At 33.6% G+C, this 14,312-nt stretch overlaps 1 protein-coding gene across 3 annotated transcripts in view; it reads left to right on the forward strand.

The window, feature by feature from the left end:
• The window catches only part of LOC149802416 (caspase-3-like), a 195,081-nt gene that overhangs the window by 148,834 nt on the left and 31,935 nt on the right, over window positions 1-14,312 (forward strand). The gene's annotated exons all lie outside the window — the stretch shown is intronic.

The following is a 14,312-nucleotide window of genomic DNA, read 5'->3' on the forward strand; positions in this document are numbered from 1 at the left end:
AGAGTACCCTTATTAGACGTTAAGTATTCATGTAAAACAGTACTATTATTAGGCGATAATCATTCATGCATAATGGTATTATTATTATTAGATAAGTATTCATGCATAACGGTGTTATTATTAGAAGATAAATATTCATACATAACGGTATTATTAGAAAAGTATTCATGCATAACGGTATTATTATTAGACGACAAGTATTCATGCATAACGGCACTATAATTAGACGATAAGAATTCATGCATAACGGTATTATTATTATTAGATAAGAATTCACGCATAACGGCATTATAATTAGACGATAAGAATTCACGCATAACGGCATTATTATTATTAGAAGATAAGTATTCACGCATAACGGCATTATTATTATTAGAAGATAAGTATTCACGCATAACGGTATTATTATTAGAAGATAAGTATTCACGTAAAACGGCACTATAATTAGAAAATAATTATTCACGCATAACGGTTATATTATTAGACGATAAGAATTCGCGCATAACGGCATTATTATTAGAAGATAAGTATTCATGCATAACGGTATTATTATTAAAAGATAAGTATTCACACATAACGGTTATATTATTAGACGATAAGAATTCACGCATAACAGCATTATTATTAGAAGATAAGTATTCACGCATAACGGCACTATAATTAAGATAAGTATTCACGCATAACGGCACTATAATTAGAAGATAAGTATTCACGCATAACGGTTATATTATTAGACGATAAGTATTTACGCATAACGGTTATAATATTAGACGATAAGAATTCACGCATAACGGCATTAGTATTAGACGATAAGAATTCACGCATAACGGTATTATTATTAGAAAATAAATATTCATGCATAACGGTATCATTATTATTAGAAAAGTATTCATGCATAACGGTATTATTATTAGACGATAAGTATTCATGCATAACGGCACTATAATTAGACGATAAGAATTCATGCATAACGGTATTGTTATTATTAGATAAGTATTCATGTATAACGGTATTATTATTAGAAGATAAGTATTCATGCATAACGGCACTATAATTAGAAGATAAGTATTCACGCATAACGGTATTATTATTAGACGATAAGAATTCACGCATAACGGCATTGTTATTAGACGATAAGAATTCACGCATAACGGCATTATTATTAGACGATAAGAATTCACGCATAACGGCATTATTATTATTAGAAGATAAGTATTCACACATAACGGTATTATTATTAGAAGACAAGTATTCACGCATAACGGTATTATAATTAGAAGATAAGTATTCACGCATAACGGTATTATTATTAGACGATAAGTATTTACGCATAACGGTATTATTATTAGACGATAAGAATTCACGCATAACGGTATTATTATTAGAAGATAAGTATTCATGCATAACGGTATTATTATTAGAAGATATGTATTCACGCATAACGGTATTATTATTAAAAGATAAGTGTTCACGCATAACGGTATTATTATTAGAAGATAAGTATTCACGCATAACGGCACTATAATTTGAAGATAAGTATTCACGCATGACGGTATTATTATTAGACGATAAGTATTCATGCATAACGGTATTATTATTAGACGATAAGAATTCATGCATAACGGTATTATTATTATTAGATAAGAATTCACGCATAACGGCATTATAATTAGACGATAAGAATTCACGCATAACGGCATTATTATTATTAGAAGATAAGTATTCACGCATAACGGCATTATTATTATTAGAAGATAAGTATTCACGCATAACGGTATTATTATTAGAAGATAAGTATTCACGTAAAACGGCACTATAATTAGAAAATAAGTATTCACGCATAACGGTTATATTATTAGACGATAAGAATTCGCGCATAACGGCATTATTATTAGAAGATAAGTATTCATGCATAACGGTATTATTATTAAAAGATAAGTATTCACACATAACGGTTATATTATTAGACGATAAGAATTCACGCATAACAGCATTATTATTAGAAGATAAGTATTCACGCATAACGGCACTATAATTAGAAGATAAGTATTCATGCATAACGGTATTATTATTAGAAGATATGTATTCACGCATAACGGTATTATTATTAAAAGATAAGTGTTCACGCATAACGGTATTATTATTAGAAGATAAGTATTCACGCATAACGGCACTATAATTTGAAGATAAGTAGCATGACGGTATTATTATTAGACGATAAGAATTCACGCATAACGGTATTATTATTAGAAGATAAGTATTCATGCATAACGGTATTATTATTAGAAGATAAGTATTCATGCATAACGGTATTATTATTAGACGATAAGAATTCACGCATAACGGTATTATTATTAGAAGATAAGTATTCATGCATAACGGTATTATTATTAGAAGATAAGTATTCATGCATAACGGTATCATTATTAGAAGATAAGTATTCATGCATAACGGTATCATTATTAGAAGATAAGTATTCATGCATAACGGTATTATTATTAGAAGATGAGTACTCTTGCATAATTGTACTGCTGTTGGACGATAAGTAGTATGCATGTACAATATGATGAAAGTTAGATCTAAAAACCAACTGGTATTTGTGTTTCTTCCTCCAACTCTTTCAGTGTTATCTTGATATCACTTAAGATTGAAACTGCTTAGACATTTCATCATTATGCATGATAGCAGTGGAAGAGTCATCCATACGTGTTTCAAACAGGTACTGCTTGATGTCTGTCTCGCTCACCATCCTTGTGTTTATGTTCCGAAGACTGGCTAGTATTGCGTCATGGGACCGTGTGATCCGTTGTCTCATTAAAACTCGGAAAATTCGTCAATTTACGGAATCGTGGTATCTTCTTCGCAATATAATTACAGTGCACCCAGTATATTTTTATATAAACATCACAGTCGAATTAGAATTTATTGAGAATTACATACATAAAGGAGAAGTTTTATTTCTATTCTCATTTAATGAAGACTCAAACGGGGTAGGTATTACAATGCGTTTTAATCTTAGATACACATATCCAGTGGTTACTCCAGAATCCATTTCTTTCAATTTAAAGTATTAAGCGCAATCGTGCGAAAGATGAGCATGTTAAGGAAAACGAATTATCTACTTTAACAATTACTGAATTTCAAAACGAATTATCTACTTTAACAATATTCAATTTCAAAACGAATTACCAGTTTTCAATATTGAACCTTAGTAGAAAGAAGTAACAAATAAGTGTTACTAATATCAATCTGTCAATTGCGTTTTTATTTACCCCGGCATTTGCAGTCTGAAAATAAGCTAATACATTAAATGCGTGGTTTTCCCCATTTCCATGTTCCTTTCGTATAATCCTCTCCACGAAATTAGAAACTGCATATTTCTGTTGTTTTGAAAAAATTAATATTTTTTCTTGAAAGGTGTTGCAAAAGTAACTTCCTTCTTTTAAAAACACAAAACCTAAAACTGATACCCCAGTCACCCTTCAATAGTATAGGCGAATGCTAATTGTTCATGTGACTTTAGTGCAATACGGTAGGTCTATTGCCTATAAACCCGCATCCCCACTATCTCCCAGAAAATGTCAGTAGCTATCAACAACGTGGTGATTAGTTTCAAGACAAAATTTGCCAAACAAAAATCTCTTTGAGCTGTGGCTTTGAGCATGCGCATTATGCAGCATTCAACAGACTTTTTTATTTTATCAAAACCTCAATTATTTAGTTATTCTTTATTATTTGTGCCTCTGTCGGAGTTGATGGACATCGTATGCTTGCCCAGCATTATCCATTTTGGCTTTAGGCTTAATCTGACCAAAACTAACAAACCATGAAGACAATGCAGAAATACAATTCATGGCTTTCCTAAAGTGCAACAGGAAAGGGTATGCTAACACTCCGATGGCTTGCGTCCGATTGCTCATTAAAATAGACCTGGTTTATCTGATCGATTTACCATTTTAGTACAATTAAGACTGGATAAAATATGATTCGACATGTTCCATTGACATTATATCTCACGCATGGTGACATTATTGAACTTCGTTTGTCAAAGATCTCCATTCTATACGGTACATTACAAAATAATCTCAACATTTTATTAACTACCGGTGCAGTCTGTCATCTCTGATACAACAATCGATAGGCACGTGTAAAACGTTCTTCTCTATAGCTGATTTAGTACCGTATAGAGCATATGAGCACTTTCTAAATTCGAACTCTACCGTATAGAGCATATGAGCACTTTCTAAATTCGTACTCTACCGTGTCCGTATACTATTAAGTTACTTATTTTGAGCGAGAATACCTGTTCATTATCGGCATATGTAACAGCGACAAAATTATATTTGAATTTTAGTCTGAGGTAGAAAAAAACGAAAACAGACATCAACAGCTGTTGGATGTGTAGGTATTGTTTCCTTTTCTTATTATTACAGCAAATTTCATAGTATGGTAAAAAGCGTTACCAACCTTCAAGTATTTATTCCTATTTCACCAAGTATAAAATGTAACCGGTCTGACTCAATAATATACTCATATTATAGCAAGCACAAAACGTATCCAATCTGATTGAAGTCTACTTATAATAAGTAAAGCTGTAACCGATAAAGGTTCATTCGCTGACATTTGGAATTCATGGTATAGGTAATTTAAGCAAATTCTCGTGTTATGTATATTTAATCTGCATTTTGTGATTGTCATTTATCCATAACTGAGAGTAGGATTTAAGGCCTACCAGACGAATGTCTTTTTCTATAAACAACATATTATATACCTAATATTTGTCTACGATTCTATACAGGGCCAGTTCTAGGGTATTATAAAGCCATTCTCTTCAAACACATCCTTCGGATGTATTATCATCGTGTAAAAAATGTGACCAAGACATCTTTAATGGAGTAAAATATGTTTCTTCGAAACTACTTGCTGGATCATAATAGGCACATGTCAAGGTAGATAACTACAGCGTTTAGAGAATCTGTAAATTCAAAAGGTTTGACAATAGGTGGTTATTGCACAAACAGTATATACTATATACACTTACAGTATTTTATATACTTTTTTATTCCAGAAATGATAATGTGTTCCAAATATATCGATCTGCTATATTTAAAATATATAATCAAACAGTATTTTCTTTATCTCTCTCTCTTTAACCAGTACCTCAAAGCCACTGTAATATTCTACAATTAAGCAATACTACACAGCCACAATCAGGATCAGATACATTGAAGAAGTGTTTACAGAATCTCAAATGTACCTTTTCAATAGCATTTGAATATCCATATTCAATAGCATTTGAGTATATATACTCAATAGTATCTGAGTATCTATAGTTAATAATATTTTAGTATCAATTTTCAATAGTATTTGAGTATCCATGTTCAATAATATTTGAGTATCCATAGTATTTGAGTATCCATATTCAATATTAGTTGAGTATCAATATTCAATAGCATTTGAGTATTCCTTGTATATAAGTATCCATATTCAATAGTATTTAAGCATCCATATTCAATAGTATTTGAGTATCTATATTCAGTAGTATTTGAGTATCTATATTCAATATTATTTGAGTATCAATATTCAATAGCATATGAGTATCCCTTGTATATAAGTATCCATATTCAATAGTATTTGAGTATCCATATTCATTAGTATCTGAGTATCTATATTCAACAGTATTTGAGTTTCCATATTCAATAATATTTGAGTATCTATATTCAATAGTATTTGAGTATCTATATTCAATATTATTTGAGTGTTAATATTCAATAGCATTTGAGTATCCCTTGTATTTAAGAATCCATATTCAATAGTATTTGAATATCCATATTCAATATTATTTGAGTTTCCATATTTAATAATATTTGAGTATCCATATTTAATGGTATTTAAGTATCCGTAGTCTCAAATTACAGACCCATACTAAAGAGATGGTTTTATTATAACATCAAAAATTTTAAACATCTCACGGTGAATGAAATATACAAAGTTAGTTGAATAATTTATTAATGACATTAGAGATTAAGTTACCTTTGACATTACAGACTATGTTACCTGTGACATTTATGTTTCATTTACTTTAGACCATATTGACTTTGTGGTAAACAAAAGCCCCATATACTAATACAAGCATACAAGGTTACCTGGATTATTCTATAGAAGACCATTTCTCACAATGACTCGAGATTTATCAAGATTTACTTTCATTCCAGTGGTATTACCGAAAATTTCCACAATATTTACTTGTTCTTTTGAACGAACTGCTGTTTCCATGTAATTGGCCATGTTGTCCGTTTATAAAATGACATACAGATCTGACACATCATTTGATATAAATATTCCACTTTACACATTGATCTAAGTAAATTGCTATAATCAACAGTGACAATAATAAAGGGCTCAAAGCACGGTCTGACGGGTGCCTATTAATCATGTAAAGTATTTTGTTAGAGCACTCTAAGGCCTTACACAAGACTATACATATTTGCCAAGATTTTTAAGAACTTGTATTCCCTTCTGAGAGAGAAAATGACATTCAAATGTTATCATGGGGTATAATATCAAATATTTGTAAGAAGTCGATAAGTAAAGAGTAATATCTGCCTGTAGTACCCCAAATGCATTCTTACATACTAATTATCGCAAATAATATATTATCGTGTTAGAGCATTTCAGATGAGATCCCGCTTGTTGCTCATCAATCACTTCCTTAAGAATATTAAGGATTTATCTAATATTGATTTTAAGATCTACACCTGGTATTTATCTGATGCACCTTTGCGGTTAACTGAGCTGTCTTCCAGGAACCTCTTTTAACAGAAGACATATAATGCTTTTCTTCCATAATGCAGGTAAAGGAAACTTCAATGCTAAAACGTTACGTAACTGTTTAAAACATTGGAACCATTCAAAGATATTATATTAGAACCAGTTCTTTGCATTACCTTGCCTGTCTCTAAGTGATCCCATAAATTGAACTTATGTATTTAATTTGGACTAGCATTACCCTTTACGTTCTTGGTATTACTCGTTGTTCTTTGGACATAGTGCTTTATATAGGTCGTCTTGATTTCCAGAAACTTTCAATTTCCTCAAAAGACTATAATAGCTGTTTACTCTGTCACATTCTACATTGTACCAGGGGTGTTGTTTACTCGTATCATAGATCCTAGGTTTAACCAGAAAAATCTCATCAGCATTACGATAGACATGGAATATTGAATGAACAGCTTCAGTATCACTATGTCTATATTTCAAGAATGTGATACAGCCTGGCGTAAAGTATATCACAAAGCTTCAACATGTGTCTTTGAAACCATCGTTCCAACGGTATTTCACAGTACCGTTTAAACTACAGTGATGATCATCTTTATTTACGAAATTATCGTGGTCTAAACGTGCAGTTTCATTTTACACGCTAAAGAGCAGATCCATCTCACTCTTGCACAGAGAAAGCTGTATATAGAAAACAACTACCACACCTCACCAAATATATTAGAATACGATTTTGTTGAAACAGGCACATAATCAACAAAACTGGTACCATTGCTTGCGTTACATGGGCAATTGATGTCAGTATCCTGAAAGAACCTATCTTCAGAACGGGAACATCATAATTGTAGTATCATCCATCAAATGCTTTCCCATATGAATAAAGACGTGACAGTCTTGAATCTCTGGAGATAGAAAAAAGTCCCCACTGTATAACATATCAACAAAGATATAATGAATATTATCGTCCGGAATAAATACTGAACAGTTTAATTCAAGCATTGTAATAACCATCCAGCAACAAGTAACAACCGGGACACGTTGATTTGATTATTTCTAGGTAATTATCGATGAATCATATACATTGATTTGATTATTTGTAGATAATGTTCAGTCAATCATATATATTGATTTGATTATTTCTAAGTAATTATCGATGAATCATATACGTTGATTTGATTATTTCTAAGTAATTATCGATGAATCATATACGTTGATTTGATTATTTCTAAGTAATTATCGATGAATCATATACGTTGATTTGATTATTTCTAAGTAATTATCGATGAATCATATACGTTGATTTGATTATTTCTAAGTAATTATCGATGAATCATATACATTGATTTGATTATTTTTGGTAATTTTCGATGAATCATATACATAGATTTGATTATTTCTAAGTAATTATCGATGGATCATATACATTGATTTGATTATTTTTGGTAATTTTCGATGAATCATATACATTGATTTGATTATTTTGGTAATTTTCAATGACTCATATATGTTGATTTGATTATTTCTAAGTAATGTTCAATGAATCTTATGCAATTAAATCTGAGCAATCAGCACGCATCAGCGATCCTTCATGTGAAACGTACACAAAACAGACGATGATAGCAATTAATGGTTTTAAAATGTGCACATATTTATAGTAAAACAACACAGTTTCTCAAAATTGCTACAGATACGTTTTGTAACATCGCGTGTGTATGAACTTCGTACCATCACAGTCATTCCACCACTATTTCTAACTCATGCAGAGAGTTTTGTTCATTAGTTCTTACAAAATCTAAAATTTCAAATTCATTCATGAAAGCAATAATATTATATTCTCCACCCCCACCCCTTTGCAACGTAAAATCCTAATTACTACAATACTATTGTAATTCTTTAAAATGAATGTATTTCATTAAACCTTTAATATTCCACTTTATTGTATATTTTTGCAAACCTGTAGTATTCCATCTTTTTGTATTTTTCTTCAAAAATATAATCTTCCATTTTATTATATAGTTCTTTAAACCTTCAGTATTCCATTATATTTCTTCAAACCTTCAATATTTCCACGCATTGATAAACATATGTATAAAATCATTATATTCGTTGTCAATGTTTATATGACACCGGCCATATTGATCTTTCGTAGCTTACGAGGGGTGTTAATTCAAGATTTTGGCTGTACCTTAATATCTTATGATAGGATTCAATATCATCAAAGAGAGAACCTGTTTTATTCCAGAAACAAATTGGTCTCGCTCTTTCTTCGTATCGGATTCCTTGTCAACAAGAGCAATTCCGATTTCATTCGGCGTCAGCTCTTCATTCATCTACGTATGAAGCTGAACACATGTTTGATTTGAGTCAGTCTCCCTTAGAACATCCATTGAGGATTATCCGAGTAGGGTTCCTCCAGACTTTTCAATTTATGGAGTCCAATTGTAGCCCGGGAAACCCTTCTCCCCTTGAATCTTCTGAATGTGTCATCGAGTCCGCTTTACCTGTGCCCTCGGTTGACAAGACCAACCAGATTATATCCCAGTGGTGACCAATAATTGCCTCTTAGACCCATTAATCACAGTTTAGGACCATATGAGGTCGCATCTCAGCAAATCGGAGGACCTCCACCGGCTGATCCCTGGGTATTTCCTTCAAGGATCAACCGATGAAAATTAAGACCTGCACAGATGCCAGGAATACTGGCTTGGTGCCCACCTCCTTTCCTCCTTTCAACTGAACTGGTTTGGGCCTTCTGAAGTGCTCCACGCTTATCAACGCTCCGAAGACAAAAGGCCAAGATAATCACGGCAGATATTATATGGAAAGAGCGTTCTCGTTATTTCCCATCAACTTGAGAGTCACTAGTTTCTTCAGTAATAAAGAAGGAAACAAATCACTAGACCTTCTACTTCTTGTTTGGTACTTTCTATAGGGGTGTCCTATGCTACTTATTCAGTCACACGTAAGGTAAGAGCAAGTTTATATCAAACACATCATCTCGAAGGAACGAGTCCATCCATATTGTATTGTCCAGCCACCCCTCCGTCTTCAGCCAAATATGTTTCCGCTTGGGTTGACCTGTTGGGGACCTTCTGGAGTCAAGGTGGAACGCCAAGCTCCCAGCCATCTTCTCGAAAGCAACAGGTCTGAAGCATGTATTAGCAACTTCCTCAATATAACGGCTAAGATTCCTATGTCAATCATGCATTCTCTTTACCTTTCAGAACAACCGCTCTCACAGGTTCACCGTCCAAAGCCGCAGTCTCTAAATCGGCATAAACCTTTTCTAAGACTCCTCATTTTTCCAAACTTCTTTCAGAAAGCGATAAAATCTGAATGCCGATTAATTCTGATTCCTCCCCAAGCGATGTAAAACTCATAGATGAACGACCTATGTAACCAGCAGAGGAGAGGCTCAGAAGATTCGGTCGTCTCCTAGCCTACTGAAGTGATTATAAGTGCAGGTGTTTTTATTAATACAAACTGATCTTACCCATACTTTATCTTTGAAAGCATTTGCATCAATATCTAAGTTTTGCTTAAATAATTGATTTATTTCTTTGGCTGATTTGTTGGTGCTCTGGATGGATGGTTGATTTCGTATTGGATGGTTTCCTTTGGTACATTTTTCTGCCAATCTACATTTTAAAAAAACGCAAATGAGAACATGGTAAGCTTAGTGTTCTACGGCCCGGCAACACAGGCAGGTTATTTAGTGACGAGACTTGCGATACCTTTTCTCAGCACACACCACATTAGCCGACCAGGTCTAGTTTTGATGGAAGGTTTCGAACCTGCACCCTTCTGGCCACGAGTTAACTCCTTAACCGCTGAACAACCAAGGTTATTTAAAAGAACAAAGTCAGTTGTCCTTCAAGTCTCTAGTACATGACAAGCTATGGAGATGTTTCCAGTGTGTGTGTGTGTGTGTGTGTGTGTGTGTACGTGCTCGCGCGCGCGTGTGTGTGTGCTCGCGTTTTGTTGATCTTTATTGTGTTTGTACTTGAACGGTAAAGCAGACAGATACACTAATAAGATCCAAATGCGTTCGTTGCACGGTTTGATTGCGAATATAAGAAAACTGACCAGAAAACGTATATAACTGACAAGATCGCCCTTTTCATAACAAAAATTCATATTGTTTAGGTCTTCTGAACAAACGTAAAAGCAATGTCTGCATAGAGTGCCACAAGAAAAAGAGGGTCTAGATTTCCCAGTTCGCATGCACTGATCATATATCACGGTGATTTTATGTCCGTTTCATCGCACATTTACCCCCAGGGAATCGATCAATTGGCGGCAATATCTTTTCGCATGCACAATTGCTCTTAATACTCCGGTTCAACATCGTATAGCTTTATCCGCAATTAATATTCTATTTTGATATATTGCTCATGGGTGGACCGCACGAAGGCACGATCTTTCTCTGTTCTTTTGACAGCCATTACCATTTAGGGTGAAACGATGAGAGAATCCAGGGCCAATCAGGTTGAAACAATAAGGATCACCTCGATATGGATATAAATTTTTAAGAATAAAAAAATGTCTCTTCACTTACAAGATTGATAGTTGTTGAAAATAATTATCGTGATGCACCGTGAATAAAATGCAAAAGCATAAAGACCTGTCACAATGTTGTTCAAACTAAGTATTGTGGTTGCTTCACATGGTCTTCCTATGGTGTGAAACTAGCCTCAGAAAGTTTGCTTTGGCACCATACAGATAAGTCGAAATGTATATAACAAATCAAAATAAATTCGCATGAACGATTGTTTCCAAACCGTGAGTCTCGCGATAAACCATTAGTCGAAAGTGTCATTTATTTGGGGACAAACGAGCATGAAGGCGACAACATCTATTCAATGTGTTATGCTTTGGAAACACTCTCGATATAATTTGGCTGCATTTAAAAATTAATAAAAATCAGAGTCATATATTGTAAAGCAGGCTTTTTCTATAAAACAAATAAGAACAAATACATAGGTTTGAAAGCTGAGTTGCCAACAACTAAAATACATTTCTGCTATGTAGACTAATCTCGACAATAGGACGACACGCTTTAGACCCTCCATATACGAAATGCCAGATGTTCTGGCCCTCATGGCGCAAACTCCCCTACGATATGCTATGATGAAAAAGTTAACATGAAGCAGTTTGTTTCTAAGTTGTTCTTCCAATATGATTTCAATCATTATCATTACCGCACTCAAACAGCCTTCTGATGGTGTAATCCTTAGCACACTCTACCAACAATCTGACGGTAATCCTTAGCACACTCTACCAACAATCTGACGGTAATCCTTATCACACTCTACCAACAATATGACGGTAATCCTTAGCACACTCTACCAACAATCTGACGGTGTAGTCCTTTCCGCACTCAATCAACCCTCGGACGGTGTAGTCCTTACCGCACTCTATTAATAATAGGACGGTGTAGTCATTACCGCACTCGATCAACCTTCAGACGGTGTAATCATTACCGCACTCTATTAACCATAGGATGGTATAGTCATTACCCGCACTCGATCAACCCACGGACGGTGTAGTCATTACCGCACTCGATCAGCTCTTAGAAAATGTAGTCATTACCGCACTCTGTTAACCATAGGACGGTGTAGTTATTACCGCACTCGATCAACCCTCGGACGGTGAAGTCATTACCGCACTCAAAAACCCTCGGACGGTGAAGTCATTACCGCGCTTTATTAACCATAGGACGGTGTAATGATTACCACACTCAATCAACCCTCGGACTGTTTAGTGCCACTTCAGCTACATAACTGAATGAGTTTCTTGGGCGATTCGTCGTTTCAAACAGTTCATGGTGACCAGATGCGACCTTGGGGAGTCAAAATGCACACGACCCTTTTTTCTTTACACCAGATTTTGGCATTCCAACAACTTTTGGTACTCCGCAGCTCCTTCGACCTATGCTGGGGCAATGGCCCCACGGTCACACTACATTATGTACGGTACAGTGTTAGGTCGCATGGACCCCCTGAACTGAATAAAAAAAAAGTTGCAATATATATGAGTCATTTCAATATCCGTTCATAAATTGGCAGGAGTACGATTTATTGCATGAAATTCATTTTTGACTTTCACATATTGTTCATTCACTATAAATTAGGTCTAAATCAACAAGGAAGGAAGAGGTCAAATTTCACATGTAAAATACCAAGTGCTCTCCATGACGTATAATATGCAATATACCCATTCTTCCTTAGATCCAGTTTATCATTAATGTGATAATTGGTATTACCAAGAAATTTATGAAACTCGTTGAATAGATTAATATGACACTCTCTGCTATCCTATCGTAGCACATAGAAGTATTCAATTTGTTTCATAAATATCATATCAAATGAACCTCTGTATAACATCTTCTATTTATCTGATTAACATTGTTAATGATGTCAAAGAATTGATCTGGGATAGAGTTAATCGGCAAAACCATTAATACCAGTCTGAGGTACCCATTCGTGAAGCCCTTCGTTTATGAAGTGGGACGGACACAATTATTTTAATACAACTGATGACCCAGTCATCATATTATTTAGCTGAGTAGATCGTAGAAATGTTTCATAGATATCAATACCAGTATATTAATATCAGCATAACAATAACAGTATAACGATAACGGTATATCGATACCAATATGCTATAAGAGTATATCAATATCAGCATATTAATACCAGTATACCAGTAACGGTATATCAATACCGTTATACTTATAAGAGTATATCAGTACCAGCATATTAATACCAGTATACTAATAACGGTATGTCAATATCAGTATACTAATAACAGTATATCAATATCTGCATATTAATACCAGTATACCAATAACGGTATATCAATACCATTATACTTTTAAGAGCATATCAATACCAGCATATTAATACCAGTATACTAATAACGGTATGTCAATATCAGTATACTAATAACAGTATATCAATATCTGCATATTAATACCAGTATACCAATAACGGTATATCAATACCATTATACTTTTAAGAGTATATCAATACCAGCATATTAATACCAGTATACCAATAACAGTATAACGATAACGGTATATCGATACCAATATGCTATAAGAGTATATCAATATCAGCATATTAATACCAGTATACCAGTAACGGTATATCAATACCGTTATACTTATAAGAGTATATCAGTACCAGCATATTAATACCAGTATACTAATAACGGTATGTCAATATCAGTATACTAATAACAGTATATCAATATCTGCATATTAATACCAGTATACCAATAACGGTATATCAATACCATTATACTTTTAAGAGTATATCAATACCAGCATATTAATACCAGTATACTAATAACGGTATGTCAATATCAGTATACTAATAACAGTATATCAATATCTGCATATTAATACCAGTATACCAATAACGGTATATCAATACCATTATACTTTTAAGAGTATATCAATACCAGCATATTAATACCAGTATACCAATAACAGTATAACGATAACGGTATATCGATACCAATATACTATA

Source organism: Sinohyriopsis cumingii, chromosome 3 (genome assembly GCF_028554795.1).
Source record: "Sinohyriopsis cumingii isolate HCF-2022 chromosome 3, ASM2855479v2, whole genome shotgun sequence".
NCBI classification, from domain to species: Eukaryota; Metazoa; Mollusca; class Bivalvia; order Unionida; family Unionidae; genus Sinohyriopsis; species Sinohyriopsis cumingii.